This window comes from Helicoverpa armigera, chromosome 17 (assembly GCF_030705265.1).
Source record: "Helicoverpa armigera isolate CAAS_96S chromosome 17, ASM3070526v1, whole genome shotgun sequence".
NCBI lineage: Eukaryota > Metazoa > Arthropoda > Insecta > Lepidoptera > Noctuidae > Helicoverpa > Helicoverpa armigera.
The window spans coordinates 1758179-1775976 of record NC_087136.1 but is presented as its reverse complement, the minus strand read 5'-3'; the positions used below and the strand labels follow the sequence as shown (position 1 = coordinate 1775976).

Sequence of the window (17798 nt, the reverse complement as noted above, 5' to 3'; positions counted from 1 at the left end):
ACGTTTGATGCGCGCTCATTTTTTGCGCAACAAATTCTTTGCCATTTTGATTCATTGATTCTGTCGTACTAATTCAATACCGCTGTTCTTGTCACTTGACGTTCATTCAATCAGCATTCTTTTTCCTTCAGTAAATACGACATATTTTGTTGTTCTGTGGGAGAAGTTATTTTCCTCCGTTCTTGAATATTATTAAGCTGAAGATCAATAGTTATTATTCATTGTGTAACAATAGTTACAAAAAAAGAGACTACACCTATTCTTTGTGTAAGCAGTTGAATTACTTCATTTTATTTTTAAGGATAAAGCAAATATTAATAACTGTTGTGTACCTGTTTCATTCACATTTTCAGAAAACCCGGTAATTTTTTTACCATAATTTAATACCTTGCGACCATTTCTCCAGAACTATGATAGTTTGTTATGTTATGTTAGTTATGTTAGCACATCGAATTTATGAAATGTTAATTACATTAGATTACTTTGTTTTTTTGGTTTTCACACGGTTTCGCGGTTTTTGTAACCTGTCCAGGTATTTTTGGCCAAAAACAATTCATCACCAAAAATCCATTGCAAACCGAAAAAGTAATAATAATAACGTCTCAAACAAAAACAAACAGCGTCGAAACACCTCGTTAAATAAAAAAAATAAAATATTATCGTTCTCAGTATAAATTTAATATGAAGCTTATACCTGGATGAAGGTTGTTCGTGACGTCAGAGCTACCCTCCCGCCTACGCAATGAACATTAGTAAGTAGGGATGGCCAAATTAGTGTTTGGAGCTCATTGCCGACTATCGAAAACGGTCTTGTAAGCCGAGTAATCGATAAAGGCAATTATCACTGTTAGGTACAAATGTTAGACTTAAAATTGATTGTAGATTAATTTCTGTATAGTTGATTTTTTTTTCATTTTTATTTTCGTTTAGTAATTGATAGGCATTATAAAAATTAAATTAATATCAAGTGATCAATAACTTATAGTTATCCTAATGAATCTTAGTAAAAGAAACCTCGATATTTATTTATTGTAACCCTCTATTTTATCGCAGACTTTTATTCAACAATTCGACGATCAAAAAGCTAAAACAGATACTCGATATCGACTAATCGTTGTCGTGTACATCACTACACAGAGGTTAATACAACAAACACAAGTGAAATGAAATGATGGATGTTGTTTAAGTCGAGTTCAAAGAGTTCACAGTTACTTTGACTAGAGGTTACAGTTAAACACTACTGTTTAAGATTTTCTTTGTTAAATGAGTAACTACATAGTTGGATGTGTCACTTGTCTTGATTGAAAGTAGGTATTTTTAGGAGTCAATAAAAAATAAGTTGGCTGCAACGTGTTTTATATTTTAAATATGTTTTGCAGGTAATAGGGATTAATAATTATATATTACGTCTCTCCTATTAAATAGATAAGCAGAGTACAGATTATTATCTACGTTTAAACTGGCATGTAATCCTAAGAGATTTGATATACCTACATAGTTATAATTAGTGTACTGCATATATCCGCTATTCCCAAAACGTAATCAATATAATTCTAATCACCATCAGAGTCCTACACTATTTTAGTCTACACCGTCTATCAAACAACAAATATTCATTCAATTCCATTAAAACCTTCGTCAATAAAACACAGCACAAGCCAAATATTAGGCCACCTAAAAACAAAAAAGAAACGCAAACGGTTTTTAAATATCGCACGTCATACATTGCTGGTTTTATTCGGCATCATACGTTACTGGGTCGTACATAGCTACCATTCGTCAGTTTACTTGGCGTTTTTATAGCCTAACCCGTCCATTGGTGATATTTGCACTTAGCCTGTGCGCACACTACAATCTTTTAGTCGGCCGACGACAGTTTGTTCGGGATCATAAATCAGTATGGAAATGAATGGAACGCAAATGACAACAATCAGGTATTTGGCTGATATCAGACCGACTAAAAACTTTGATTGAATTCTCAATTTTCTATCATAGTGCCAACTGTCGGCCAACTGTTTAGTCGTCAGTGTGCTGGTACTCTTAGAACCACAATTTAATACGACCCAATGACGAATATTGTGTTTCGATGAAATATTTTAACATGTGTGTTAGACAATGGAGTTTGGTAAACCCATATATTTCGATTCGATGTTTTTATGGACAACAGTAAAATATAGCGGATTGAAGGATTATGGCGTGTTGTGAACAATTATAGGCAGCGTATTTTATGACCGATGGTTCAGAAATTTATTTTATGGGTATGTTAAAAATACAGCTTTTTGTGCATTTAATTTGCGGTTAAGAAAGTTTTAGCAATAATTCCCGAAAAACAAAACCATATTTAGTTACATTAGAGAAAAAATTTCTTTTCTAAATACTTGGCTCAAAGTATCATATTCACTACAGATTAAATTACTTGTATATACACTTATTTTAATCCGGGACACTGTAACGAACACAGAACCCAATCATATTAAACATCTCAGTATAGATTCCAAAACTTACACAGAGCAAGTATATTCCCAAAGGGAGTAATATTTGAATACAAATGCGAGAGAACGCGGAAGATCTCAATAAGATCTGTTCTTGAACTACCTATTTCAAAAGAATATTCTAACTTTGTATTCTGTTCTGCTATGTGTTACATAAAACACATACTTTAGTAGAAAGATGTAGGTTCGGAAAAAATTCGGCCCCAGTGACAAAGGTCGTGTCGATAAGGGTACCAAACTGAATTATGTAATTATGCGCAGTACTTCTTTAGAGTATGTAGCCCTGGTAAGTGGACTGTTCAGAATTCAAAATTATTAATGAAGTCTGTGAATTATTTTGGAAATTAGGTAGTGTGAATTTATAATGACTCACAGCCTATTTTATTGCTGTACAAAAATGTAATAATAATGATGTAAATGTAAAAGAAACATGCACATTTTATCTTACAGTTACTGATTCGTTCCACCATGAGTCAGTTAAAACGAAAATCTGCAATTTTGGACCGTATTCTTTAAGAAACAAAACCCAAATTGATCAGTAAATCATATAAAGCGGACTATCTCCATCAAGGAAGCCTCAAATAAGTACGAACAACAAAACTGTCTTAACTGGACATCAATGGGCTGTTACTCCATCCTGGGAAGAACCTCCCAATTTATCTCCCGTCTACACCACAATAGACAAATTCCCATTCATTTATCAAAGCCAAATAACCTAAAAAGAGGGAAAAACAATGCCCCCCTCACTTAGAATGAATTAATCAACGCAGTCACGCTCGCCAGTAACGATGGCACGGAGCGAAATATAACGAAAGAAGTTAGTTAGCAAGTTCGTCGAAGTACCAGTTCGATCCTATGGATGTTTTATACAAGTTTTTACGTTGTTCCTATTATTATCTTGTGTGTGCAATGGCGTGGGGATGATTGGATTTGTTTTAGTGGATGGACGAAAGTTTTGGCATCAGTCAAAATTATTGACGTTGCTCCATTTAAGCACTGTGGAGATCGCTGAGTCATAAAGTGGTTTAGGATTTATGGAGACTAGACAGGGATTGAATACTGATTATGATAGGCAAATTATTGATCATATTACATGCTCGAAGAGAATGGTTAACTTCAGCCAATTCTGTATGAATTAAATAATTAAACATTTGTTATTCTTATTCCTATCTTTATGAATAAGCTCTTATTCAACTTTAATAGATATTTATATCAAGTACGAAAACATTAGTGGATTGTTTTAAGCCTTAGACATAAAATAAACAGAAGCTTTTTGTCATGTACAAAGAACACTTTTAGTTTTTGATGATTTGACATCGTCCAATGGTACCAAGTTGTTTCAAAATACTACATTGTCGATTAAATCTGATCAACAAATGCTTGTACAGTCAACTTCAGGTCAGTGGTAACAGTTTTATAGGAAAATCGTACTTATTACTATTGAGTTAAGGTGCATGACAGTTACCACTGACGTGCGGTCTACCGTACCAGGGTCTCATAAATCAAATGCAGCTTTTATATTAATCCGCTTAAGAGATTGGCGATTGTAAAGATTAAATTTTATTGATTGCGAGAGACCAAAAATGAAAATAAGGAATATTGCAATATCTCTTCTACCATATTAATTTTTAAGCCCATATTTTCAAACTTACTTTAAAAATTCTTGTGGCTATATTTTGGTCTTTTTCTAATGTACAAAAATTGTGTGGCGTGATAATAATTAATCATGATTTCGTCAAATAAGTGAACATTTGTTTTACTTCATTGTTAAATGATTCGTGCTTATTATTCACACAACCACATCACATAATCTCTCTTTAAGAATAATGTTTTGTAGCATAAGTATTTTCACTACCGATATCACAAATTGTTATTAATACGAATAACGTCTTTTCATCCCATTCTTCTCACAAATTGTTACTTTAGATTCACCGATCACCACAACACGACCACCACAGCTACCAGGCGCGCATAAATCGCAGAGAGTCATTGCAGAATTTAATTTAACCCACTAAGCATTCTTTTTGTTCCAGCTCGCCTTAAAAGCAAAAAAATGCTTGTACAGCCAACATCGCGGGACAATCTCGGGTGTTAATATAAATTTCATGAGCCAAGCTATCGCTGCGTTGCTGTTTTATTAAAAGTCCGTTGTTTAGGCTCGATTCATATTAAAGTTAAGCCGGTGTCACACCGTACCGAACGTGGGAATTTATTTATTGGTACTAGAATGTAGGTCACGTTCGAACTTCGCTTGTACATCGTTTGGGTAAAAAGGTTCTTAGTGACTAAACGGAATACGTGTTATGGTAAACGGTTTTTGTATATTAAGGTCTCTTTTCGAACGAAAAATATTTTCAAATATACCGTACCTAAATATGTAGCTTTCACGAGAATATTAAAATGTAAAAGTTAAGTAACGTTTGACTATTTCGAGATATGTGTCGGTTTCCACCAAATCTTTTCCATATCATCTTGCAAAGGAATCTTGCTTTTAAATGTTTAACAAACTTCAATAAAAAAAAGTAATAAGGGACTACTTATAGCCTAGTTCATCCACTGAAAACCCTAATTAATTAACATAAAAAAATATATATTAAACAAAAACCAACATTTTAAAACGAATCTATAAAACGCATAACTAAAAACACAACCGCTTCGGTGTAACAGTCAGCCGTAAAAACCCGGGGCGTAGTAGCATACTATTACTTATTAAAGCCTCGCAGGAAAGCTAGCTTATAATTAGCTCGTAACTCGAAAGATGGACCAGGGCCTATGGGAACCATGACTCGGAAAGTGCTGCAAACAACCCAACTTAAGCAAATTAATTATTAGATACAGCTTAAAGTTGATAATTTAAAATTGGTGTTGAAAACTTCCATTTTAAGCCGTAAACAGCCAGTTGTTTTATTTAATGTTTTCTTTGAATTGGATTAATTTTAAAACGGTTTTGAAGGCTTTTGTTTGGGATACAGAGAATCGTATTGCCGTATTGTATTACAAAGTAGCGGGAATCGAATATCATATTTTTACCATGTTATTTATGAAGCAAATTCTTAAAAATAATCATTTACTATGATCACGTATTCAGGTTGCTTTAAAAATACGTGGACAAAAAACAGGAATAGTTTTTTTATTCGATATTGTGATTATATAAAAAATCGGTAAAAAAACTTTTAAGTCAAACGGTTTTATCTTATGTGCACTGAAAACTAGAAAATAAAAAAATAGTTACTTACCTGTCAACCTACGTAGGGTGTCTTGGTCATATTAGACTAAAATAAAAACGTGGGGCCCATTAACTGTTGCTGTAGTACTTTCTTCTAGAGGTATAATAGGTGTGGATTGCATCGACTTACTATAATCGTAACTGGAGATTTTGACAATCAATAATCACCAGCGAACGCTGAGCTCATGATCTACCAAAGTATAAAGATATGCTTTGCCATAGGTAGGATTTCAGAGGGGCCCCACGTTTTTATTTTAGTCTAATATGACCAAGACACCCTACGTAGGTTGACAGGTAAGTAACTATTTTTTTATTTTCTAGTTTTCAGTGCACATAAGATAAAACCGTTTGACTTAAAAGTTTTTTTACCGATTTTTTATTTTCTAGTTTTTAGTATTTAATGAAAATGCCTACCGAATATTCCTCATTCTATCTAATTCATTTAGTGCATCATTATTACACGGTCTCTTACCTGATAATTTATTACAATCTAATTTAAAAAAAAGTCATTTTTTTAACGACACCAAAAATCATCAAGTGACCCCTCCCTGGGTCAGCAGTGGTAAGGGAGTGCCAGACTCTTACTGACAAAAATAGTTATGTTTCGTCGTAGGCCTTTTATGTACCAGGGCCACGGTAACTCTTTCGAACAATCCCGCAGCCCAGGCACGCCTGGCACCCTGTTGGGCCCTGCTGGGGTTGCTGACAGTATTCTACTTGTGTAGCCCTTTCATTTGATACCCATATTGAGGGGGTTGTGGAAAAATATGTAATCCGCCATTTTGTGCCGGCGGCCATATTAGATTTACAATGTTATTGATATTACTATATTGTATTGTCATCGGAATAAAAGGTGTATACAAAATTTCAGATTAATCGGTTGACAGGAAGAGGGTGTTTGAATTACTAAATTGGACCCAAGAATAAAACAAACGGGATGAGCTGAATAAAACCGTTTAAAATTGTTATCAGCCATTTGGTAGCGGCGGCCATCTTAGATTTCAATTTTGCATAGTAAATTGTATTCTACTTGTTGAGACCTTTCATTTGATACCCATGTTGATGGGATTGATAAAACCTAAGTTATCCGCCATTTTGTAGAGGCCGCCATCTTGGATTTGAATTTTATATAGTACATTGTATTCTACTGGTTGAGCACTTTCATTTGATACCCACATTGACGGGATTGATAAAACCTACGTTATCCGCCATTTTGTACCGGCGGCCATCTTGGATTTGCAATATTATTGATATTACTATATTGTATTGTCATCGGAAATAAAGGTGTGTACCAAATTTCAGATCAATCTGACAACAGGAAGGCACTGAAATTTCAATTTCTAAATTTGACCCAAGAATGAATAAATAATAAATAAAAAAACAAACGGGGTGAGCTAAATAAAACCGTTTAAAAACATCATGTACATTTTCATGATGTTAAAATAATAACAAGCCAATAATTGCTATAACAGTTTATAGACGAATGCGGGCGAATCATGCTTGTGTACGTTTCCCTTTGCACATTCCCTTTGTGTGCGTAAGCTCGGGAGCGGTACCTACCTACATACCTTCGCACACAAGTATGGTTTACCCGCTTTTGTGAACTAAAATATCCCTAATTATATGAATATAATAATTAATTATAATGTGAGGCCTACCAGTAAGACATGGGTCCTCCTTGGTTGCGTCATCGACAGATCGAGACTTACCTGAAAATATAAGAAAAACTTCATAAATAAAGTGAAATAGGCAAAGCGTTGTAGGGACTATTATTATATAACGAGGGGTTAAAATTATAAACAAAAACTTGTAGAGCTCGAATTAGGATCACCGCTCAGGTATATTTATATCAGTAACTAGTGCTTTACGAGATAAGACAAAATATATAGAATATATAGAATATATAGATATACGTGGTAAAAGACACATTACATAAAGTTAAACTTTTTAGGAGTATATAAAATCTTTATATAAATTCAAAGTAACAAGTTTGAGCGGTATTATTGAAAAAGAAATTTGTATTACACCCAGCTTGGGCACGTTACAAGCACTAATGAAACAAAAAAAGAACACCATCCAAAATTTCCGGGACATTAACTCCAAAAATAACAGTTACAAAATAATAACACTTATCAGCAATTTTTAACTGAAAAGAACGCAAGAGATTCTTTAAAGCAAAACTTGGAGTATCGCAAAATATTTGTCACATCACTGAATTGATTGACACTTCATCAATCACAAGAAAACAAGTCTGAAAGAACACAAAGTTGGCGGAAGAAAACTCGATGGCCCTTCACTCCTGATTCTTTTAGATATAAAGAAAATATTGCCCATAAAAAAACTCTTGTTTAGAGTTTAGAAAGAATTTGATAGGGATTGGGAAATTAATCAATGATTAGAAATTATAAAGCTGTATTTAAAGTATAAAAATCGGATAATTCAGGAATTTTTGCTGTGATTTATAGGCTGTGATATTAAGGCAATTCCATGTAGAGGTAGAGGCGATCCTTCGGACACAAAGATTTTTTTCTTCTGGCTCACTCACTCTGCTTGTGGACATTTACGTAACTAAAATGTTCACGAAACTTCAACTTATGTTCGCGAATATATGCTAGCAGTCTACACGCGCAGACGCATTCGTGAACAAATGAGCATGCACAATTGTGATAGAATCTAACCATAACAGACCAAACAATAGACAGAAATATTGAATAGTTCATGTGTAGAGGCTAACCAAAAATATGCAGATACTAATTCCAGCCTAATAATCCGCATCATACTCCAAAATAATCCATCATGGCTGACCCATAATTTCATCATACTGATTGACATTACAAAGCCAGCAAATAATAGTGACGTATTAATACTTCGCTTATAATTAACGACAGATGCATCACAGTTGAGTGTCGACCACCAAACCACATTCCATTACTAATTGTTGTTCGAATAGAAATATCTCGTATTACAAGCGGTTTTCACTATGTTCGTGGATTAATGAGTTTATATGATTATTTTGCTGGACGAGTAATCGCTTGGCAATATGAAAATAAGTGTAAAATGAATGTGTATAGAAACTTTAAACTAAGAAACTTTAAAATATCAAACATAAGATTCAATCATTTAGTTGAACGTCGAAAAATTATAGTGTGTTGGCGACATTCCGTCTGGTTTCTGCTTCTATCGTTACATTTTCTTCTTTTACATTTTTGAATAGTTGAAAGTTAAAGGAAAATATGATTGTATAACTGTTTCCTACTATGATCAAAGGTTAGATGCACCTTTAGAAGCTAGCCTCGATCAGAAAATTAAGCTCGAATCACAAACTTAGCTTTTGAATTGAAAGCAAAACGAAGTCCATTTCCAAAAATTGCTTTAGCAACGCAAAGTAGGTCGAGTTCCGATAGGTAATAGAACCGAAATAGCAAAATTCAATCGACCGAATTATATTTTAAGCAGTAAGGCAAGCTTATACGAAGTACCAGGCGAACAGAAACTTGTAAGAGCCACGTAACAGGCCAGCGATAAAGTAAAACGATAACCGGCTAGTTTCCACAAAAAATCATTTTGAGCCCGTGTCCCTTTCTTGATAGAATTGTCCGTAACTCCCGGGAGCCTTCATGAGCCCCTGAATTATTTCTATGAAATAACTCCTTGCCTTGGCCCAAAAATAATTGGGGAAAAAAAGAAAGAATGAAAGAAAAAAAACGCGTACAGAAACTAACCGTTCCCAAAAAGGCAATTTCACTCGCAATCATGAGAAATAACGATATTACCCCATAAACTTTCGACGTGAAACCTAAATATCTCCTCATACCTTTTTACTTCTTTACAGACATTGTTTATTTTATATACGTGGACCATTCCGGCGGTCCTATGATATTTTTATTGTGAGGTGAACGAAAACGATTCTGTCCCTTCTGTTTATTGTGTTTTAAGTTTGGTGAACGCTTAGAATTTTTATGTTGAATTTTATCGTAGCATTTGGGCGTAGAGGGCTTCAGGTAGGAATCATTACGCGTTTGAATTTCAACTAATGTTCGTAGTATTGTTACTGTATGCCATTGTGTGCCATTTTCTTTTTGGGGACACAAGATCTTGTAGGACATAATGTTATGTGGGCTGGTAATGTTCTTGCTAAAACTTTTAGGTCTTGTAGTCTCTTGGGACCCGTTATTACGTTATGAGAGTTTAAGCTCGATAGTTTACAAAAGCTACGCGTCCCTTTTTTCTGCATTAATTTGGAAAAGGGTGTATAAAAGTTTTGTTAAAAATATTATCTGGATAAACTGTAAGATATAAGTTACATTTAATATATAGACGATTAATTAATGATCAATTTAAAAAGAGTAGTAATATTCCGATTCTTCTAACCATTTTCTGTCTATTAAGCTTTTGAAGTGAAATCCTTAAGAAAATCTTTGACTTCTTTGAATATAATATTTCCCAAAAATAAACTCTTTCAACCTTCCTATCATATTTTTCCTTGTATCAGATTTAAAGGCGCAAACGCACATTCATGAATACTCAGTGATTCAATCAGATTTCGTAATCCAATACCGTCCGCAAATCTTTAATATCACAGGCAAAACTTTCGGAATATATCAACGAATAAAAGGTAAAATCCGGATGTATTATACATGAATACACATGAGCAGATTAATAAATATAAACTTATGTGGTGGGGCCTTCATTTTTTTCGGAACGGAAGTCGGTCAGCGGGTAGGTGATCTAACCAAATGATAGTTGGTCAATCATCATCAGTCTTATTATTGTCCCATTGCTGGACACAGATCTCTTCTCGTATAAAGAAGAAATGTGTCTCATGCACTAAACTTGCTGAAGCCGGATTGGCGGTCTCAAAGGGCTCTATAGCACAGATTTGTCACCTATCCACGGCTCAACCACGCTAAGCGTCGCTGAAAGTTACAATAGACCCATGCAAATTTAACTTATCCAAGAGCTTCTCCATGACATTCGATATGTCTTCTTCTTTAAGAGTTTATTTCAAGTTGGTGCAGTTTCTTACATTTCCAATTCCTTAATCCTACACCTTCACTTATTTGACTGATCCAGCATAACGTTCCGATGTATGGTCAGTTAAAGTACCCTTGACCTGTTTATGTTGGTATTGAAATCTAAAACGGCCTGGTTAGTGATGCGGCATAAACTCCACGGAGCGTAGGTGATGGAGCGCGCTCGACTTGTGAATAAACTCGTTAAAAATATAACTTTGTGCGAACCTGTTACTATGCCATAAAAAGCACACTAAATTATGACATGTAAGTAATGGGTTTTAGTAAGAATTTAATTATTGTATCATTGACTAACTGTTTCCCTCCGTTCCACCCGCGTCGAAATTTCTTCACGTGTACGGATAAAATATAGCCTATGTCACCCGGAAACAGGGTCAACTATCCAACAGAGAAAAAAAAATCGGTTCAGTAGTTTCGGAGCCTTACAACAAAACATTAAATTTGATTGTTTTGCTTCTAGCTCTAAAGCTTGAAATAAATGCTTTGTTTAATCTAATGATAAGATATTACTAATGATAAAGTCCAAAATCAAACAAAGCAAGTGTATGTCAAAAATGAGAGTCACGAAGAAATTTAAATTCAGTAATTATTTAATCAAACATTAAAGAAAAAATAAAGCCATAAAAGACCTGTAAATATTTCACATTTATCTGAACCTGCGCTGAAACGCCGTCTATTTGCAATTCATTATTTTCCAATACAGAATATGATTCTTCCAGGAAAAAGCGTTTAAAATGAAAGCAGATATTCCCAAAGAAATTATAAAAAAAGATACTTAGTTAAATAATTTCTAGAAAGAAAGAAAAATGGTCAAATTTATAAAAAATAATTTTGTTGTATGGAGTCTGTATGGGAGTCCCCAGAAATTGTTTTGTTCTAGTTTTCATCAATATTTTTGTTGTTATAGCGGCGACAATAATACATCATGTGTAAAAATTTCAATTTTCTAGCTATCACGGTTTTCAAGATACATCTTAGTGACAGACAGACGCGCAAAGAAGTCTTAGCAATAAGATCCCGTTATACCTTTTCGCTACGGATCCCTAAAAACATCTTTAATTTTGAAATGCTATTAAAATAACATTTCCACGATAATTATTGCGTACGAGACCACAATTCCGTGAAGTATGAAATTAATATCGAATTTTATTATATTGAAATTGACCACAGTGGCGTTATTATTGGTTTCAATGATAGTATTTACTCGTGAGTAGAAATTTTCAATATTTCCAATGAAAAATAATTTTGATGGAACAAAAGATGTATTCAATTTTGTTAGTTCAATCAGGCTTCGTTCCTAGAAATCATATTATACTGGTTTTGATTAGAAATAAATCATTCGACATTCTATTTTGTATACTATCTTAGGTACGCGGTTTCACTCGCGTCTCGTGGAAACTATTCCGCGCACGAATTAACATTAGCCTCTAGTTTTCCTAGGTAAATTATCTAACACTGATCATCAATCAGAATTTTTCTAATTGGTCAAACAAACGCTTTACCTTATAATATTAGTATAGTTTTTTTTACATATCTATTTCGGAGTCGAAGGCAACCGAGAGGAAGACCAAGGAAACGCTGGCATAAACAATAGGCTAAATGAAAAAATAAAAACATTTCGAAGTCATATTAATAAGTACCAAGAAATTCATCATTATTAACTTCTAATACAACAGTTTCTGTACCAAATATACTGTGGAATATACTCAGTCAAACATGTTAGTTAGCACAGACTAATCTATCCTCGTTACGAGCTATTAGGTTATTTCCGTTATTCATACCAATTCCAGCATCGCTTACGGAACTAAGTATTAGTTAAGTTTTGCTTGGTAAGTTAGGCTTTTGTGTGTATTTGTAGATACTTCTGCCACCAGTCAGTTTTTTACATCAGCCTGAGAATGAAACAAAAAAAAACACATCATAATTTTGGGGTTTTCTGTGGTTTTCAAAATGCCACACAATGTTTGGAACTTCATTTGCAGTTTCATACCATTTATGGTATGGAATATTCAATAGCAAGCTTCACATATGACCATCCTGATCAAAAATCTATCAAATATTATAAATAGAAAACAAATAAATAATTTTTTTTCTGTGTGTAATAATAATTATATTTCGATTCTAATTTTAATTAAAAAAATACCAAGAAATTATTAATAACATAAAATAATGAAGCACTTGATTGGTCGCGGTGGCCACGGTATCTCTGACCGGGACTGGCGTGATCGCGTGCAGCCTCACACATCTGGTCGCGCTGCGGTCGATGGTCGCGAGCCAGAATAATTGATTCCTGCTCTGTTGATATAGCATTAATTAATTTTTGTGATAGCCCTCGTATTTTATTGGCGGTTTCACGGTGGTTTTATCTAAAAATGTTTTGGTCAAAATGTTTCAAATTGGTATTTTAGATTGAAAATAACAATAAACTGGTCGTACTGACAATTGGTGATATGAAAACTATTGCCACATTAAAAAAAATGGCATCGAACAATCCATGAAAAGTTTTATAATATGTGCAAAAAATGAATGTATGTAGCTAACAGCAATAAGCGTGCCCTTACCATCCATCCATCCTCCGAGCCTTTTCCCAAACATGTTGGGGTCGGCTTCCAGTCTAACCGGATTCAGCTAAGCTATTAAATAAGCGTGCCCTTACATGCTTATTTAATAGTGGCATAGTGTACAAAATAAAATTTCACTGAGTCAAGAGACACATCTCACTTTTAAAAAACAAAATAGAAACCTTAACAATTATTGTTTGAACGAAATTTCTAACTAAATTAAACCCCACTATGTTTGAAACAGAAAGCGATACACAAATGTGTAGATCAAACAAGTTGCTTCTAGCTTACAACGAACGTGTTCTAGTGGACAGCCTTCGATTTAAACATGTTAGCGACGGAATGGCTTTCCAAGGCTAAAGATATGAGTTTGACGTCAGTGTCAGTCAAGTGATATTCTGTTTGTGTTTAGTGTATAGGAAACGGTTACTAACAGTTGTTGTCGATGATTTAAGAAAGTTTTAGAGTCAAAAAATAACCACAAACCAAATAATTTTAGAGGCATATAAATAAAGGCCAATTCTGCAAACAACAGATCACTTTTATCTGATTAATATGTGTGACGTTTGGACATATTTATTCCTAAGATAGGTTATCATTAGATGGTTAAACTGATGATGAAAAATCGGTCTTTGGTAGAATGTAAGGTTATAAACGGACCTGTACATAAGCCTTCTTAATAACAAACCACCTAAAAGATGGAATTTCCCACAATTATGACTGGAATAACGACAAAAATTCTGTACAAATTAAGAAATTCAAGTCAATTGCAAAACGTCGACAACCCATTACCTCTAAAAGGCGATGTAAAAATTCAAACAGAAAGAGCAGCCGACAATTGTCGAAGCACTCCACATGCCTGGCTTGATAAAGCTACCAAGTCTGAGTTCAATTTCTATACAAATGGAAGAGAAACAGTTGACTCAGCTGATTCAACACACGGCACTCCTGGGAATGAATCTACGGCATAGATAATGCGTCTTGTTAGTGCTACTAGTTCCTACTAAGCTGCGAAATTCAAGCTGCAGTATGCAAAGTACAGGGAATATAGGATTTAAGCTTCATTTAATAAACGAGATACGGTTTGCGGAATAAAATGAATGGTAGGATATACGGGGATATTATATTCCGTTCCTTAAGCCGGGAAACGTAGTGTGTTCTATTTCTAGGAAAAATGTGAACGAACGACTGTGCTGCGTTGCCAAAATTTTTCGGAATGTGCTTTTAAAAATATGCAATGGTTTAATATTGGTTTGCCGATGGATGGAAGAAAATCTTGTCTGTGTGTCTGAAGTACTGTGAGAAGTCAGTGTGTTAGAGATGTCCTTAATTAGTGTAATTGGCCTGCGGCCGTTCTAATTAAGTAAATAAATAAATAAATAAATAAAATATTATTTTTATAAAAAATGTAGCTGTGTGTTCACCGTCTCCGGAAAAGGAGGTAAATGTTCTATTTTTCAGTCAGGTTATTTGTTTTTTATTTACTACTAAGTAAATAGTGTTACCATCCATTTACTGGATTGATCTCTCCTATGCTCTAGAGTAGAACATTTAAGACAATAGAACATTAATTGTGTCTCATGTGAATCATTGCGATTCTGGCATACAACAGATTAAGCTTCATGCTTTATACTAATGATTCTATAGAAACTCCTGACTGCAAGGATCCTGGTAGGATAAAATAGAAGGAACGGTAGTATTCCTTCAATCCCTCTAGCCTTTTTCATCACTCCCATTTAGATCACAAAGGAAATCAGTTCTAACGCGAACTACAGCAAAACTAACTGGGTGTTTAGCTGGAGCCGTCAACTATGTTTCCATTTAATCCCTATCAAGATGTAACAGAAACACTTAACTTCAGCTGGTTCAGTGAATCTCGCGGGATAAGTTCACAGCACTGATAATACGTCCAGTTAGGAACGACAAGTTAGTTTCTCTGAAAGCTGACTTGCTCGATATTCGATGGAATAGGATCTGGTTCGAGTAATTAAGGGTTATTGTTTTACTTTGAATTTATTTGTTAGTCCGGGATGCGCTTTTGTTGGATCTCATTTGGGTTTTGATTGAATTTGAGGTATGGGGGAGGTATGAAAGCGAATTTTATGTTGTGTAGGAATAGGTATGTCCAAGTGTTGTGTGAAGGCTATAAGTGTTTACCTTATATCTTAAATTTTGATTAGTCTTAGTTGGTCACAAAAATATATATATATTCCGATAAAAAAGGAACTCCAAATAAAAACAGTTCATTGCCATCACAATCAGTACTTACAAAATCAGAGCATCGTTCAAATCAATCTACAAGACAAATATCGTCACGCTCACCTTCTTTTGTTTTACCTTTCATATTGGAGTCATCTTCATACATTCATAGTTGAATATATTTTATTTGTTCGCAACCTTTACCCCGTAGCACGGCTGAATGGTTTTCCTCGGGAGACTTGTCAAAAGATTGGCCTCAATCTGGAATCCAATCTTACGAGTCACAAGTCAGGGGGTGTCACTGATCACTGACCCGGGACGTGTTTTAGAAAATCCTCACATACTTCAATAGGTACGAATATTCAATGGGGATTTTACTGTGAAGCTTGTTATGGTTTCTATAGGAACGTGTCATTCAACTCTGTTGCTAAGTTCTTTATTAGTCGCAAAGCTTCCATAATCTGTTTTTATTTTTTCCTCTTTCATAGTTTACAATTTTTATCTTCCCTGTCTTAAGGATTCTTGCTAATCTGTTGTAAGTCGTTCATTATTTACAATTTCATAATTTTCTTGTTTTTTCCTGTTGCGTAAAGCTTTATATCAAATTCATCATTCAAGAGATCAACAATATTAACAGTGAAACAAGTTATGGTCGTATTAATAAATTGACAAGATGCAAAAATCAAATGGAGGTCGAACTATAACTTTCAGTAATCAACGTTCTCAGTGAATACGGGACGTGAAAACCGACCGTATTTATGCATGGAGAACACTACAAAAATAAAAAACTTCAAAGGTTCAAGTAATGAGTATTGTCTAGACAAAAACAAGAGACCCTTACCTGCAAATATCTTTACATTTCTTTTGTCTTACAAGCAAACACTGGACAGTTAACGACATTGTGGAAACCAGATTACATGCAAAAAAATCCTCTTATTTTACCGAAATAGAATTCGAATCATTGTGCGTATAGAAGCTTCAACCTGTCAAACGTAGTCAATTGATAAAGGTCTCTAAATGTTCAATCGTAAAGTTCAAATCCACTTGAAACATAACATAGTATAGCCGTAGAAGCAATTATCCATCAGAGCTGCTCGTCCCTCAAGATCCATTAATATAAGGGCGCTCCACACGTCTTGCCATTACAATAGCCTTCTTTGTCCTCTGACGGGAATTAATTGACAAATCGCTGGGCCTTTAATTGATGGCAAAGTCAAAAGCAGACGCGAGTGACGGATGGCTCGAAAGAATAGCTTCGTTAATACATAGGTGATGTTTGTTTTGGATTTCAGCCTGTAGATAAATATGCTATGTGTTATTTTGCATGTAATGATGAGTGGGTTTATTGTTGAAAAGCGTACTGGATTTTTATTCATTGAACACGTGAAGCAAATACCTACTTTATTGAAGACACATCTAGCACACTCCTATGATTTTATGACATCAAAATAAAAATCGAAAATCAATCAACCATAAAATCAATCATCGCATTTGCTTACAGGAAAAAATCTTTAAAGGTACGCTATTACTTCCACTTCAAAAGTTCCTATCTGCGAGCAACGAAATAATTTCAAAATACATGCTGTTCATATTAAATTTGCTCTGAAGAAGTCTGTAAACATTTCCAAGCAAACGAAGGTAGAAGTTTGTCACATACTTCTCGAACGTTCGTTACATTATTCAAGTTATACGCTTTTTCCGATGCAGTGTAAATAGGAAATTGAATTTTGCAAAGTGTACGCGAAGTTAGCCGACCGTGTGTATGCTTCGCTCGCATGCAAAGTCTTAGGATGTGTTTAGATACAATTCTTTTGAACTGCCGGCAAGGGAATTGGACTTTTCTTTTGAGTTTAAAATGCATTTTTTTATTATGACTACCAAGTTTTATAAAGTTTAAATCGCAATGATCGATGTGATGTCATTATTTTTACATTAAGCATATGCCTATTTAACCATATCAATCCAGTTATTTAATATTATCTAGCGATATGATATGTATAAGTATTATTTAACGTAGGTAAAGCAATTTTTTCAAGAGAATAAATAGCATTAGCATACAAACAAACAAACTCATCGGCTTTACATATATTAATGCTTAAGTACAGATACACAGTCTGAAGGTTACAACCATCATAAAAACCGTCCATAAAAATTCGCAAAGTCTTTGTATGACCCAAAACTGAAGTGTAGACGACCCCTTACATTTTCTCTTGGCCGATTTAAAGACTCCAAGAATGTATTAAAGTACCAGCAAACTGCAGACTAAACAGTTGGCCAACAGTTAAAA

The 17798-nt window shown here is 34.3% G+C and overlaps 1 protein-coding gene across 4 annotated transcripts in view; it reads right to left on the bottom strand.

Annotated features, from left to right (window-relative positions):
• LOC110370374 (acetylcholine receptor subunit alpha-like 1) overlaps positions 1–17798 on the bottom strand; it is a 216998-nt gene that overhangs the window by 162269 nt on the left and 36931 nt on the right. For 3 of the 4 annotated variants that reach the window (XM_064038767.1, XM_064038769.1, XM_064038770.1), the window contains one exon: positions 7377–7427. The exons of the other annotated variant lie outside the window; for it this stretch is intronic. The gene's annotated coding sequence lies outside the window, so the exon portion shown is untranslated. The remainder of the gene's footprint in view (positions 1–7376; positions 7428–17798) is intronic. 4 annotated transcript variants of the gene reach the window in all.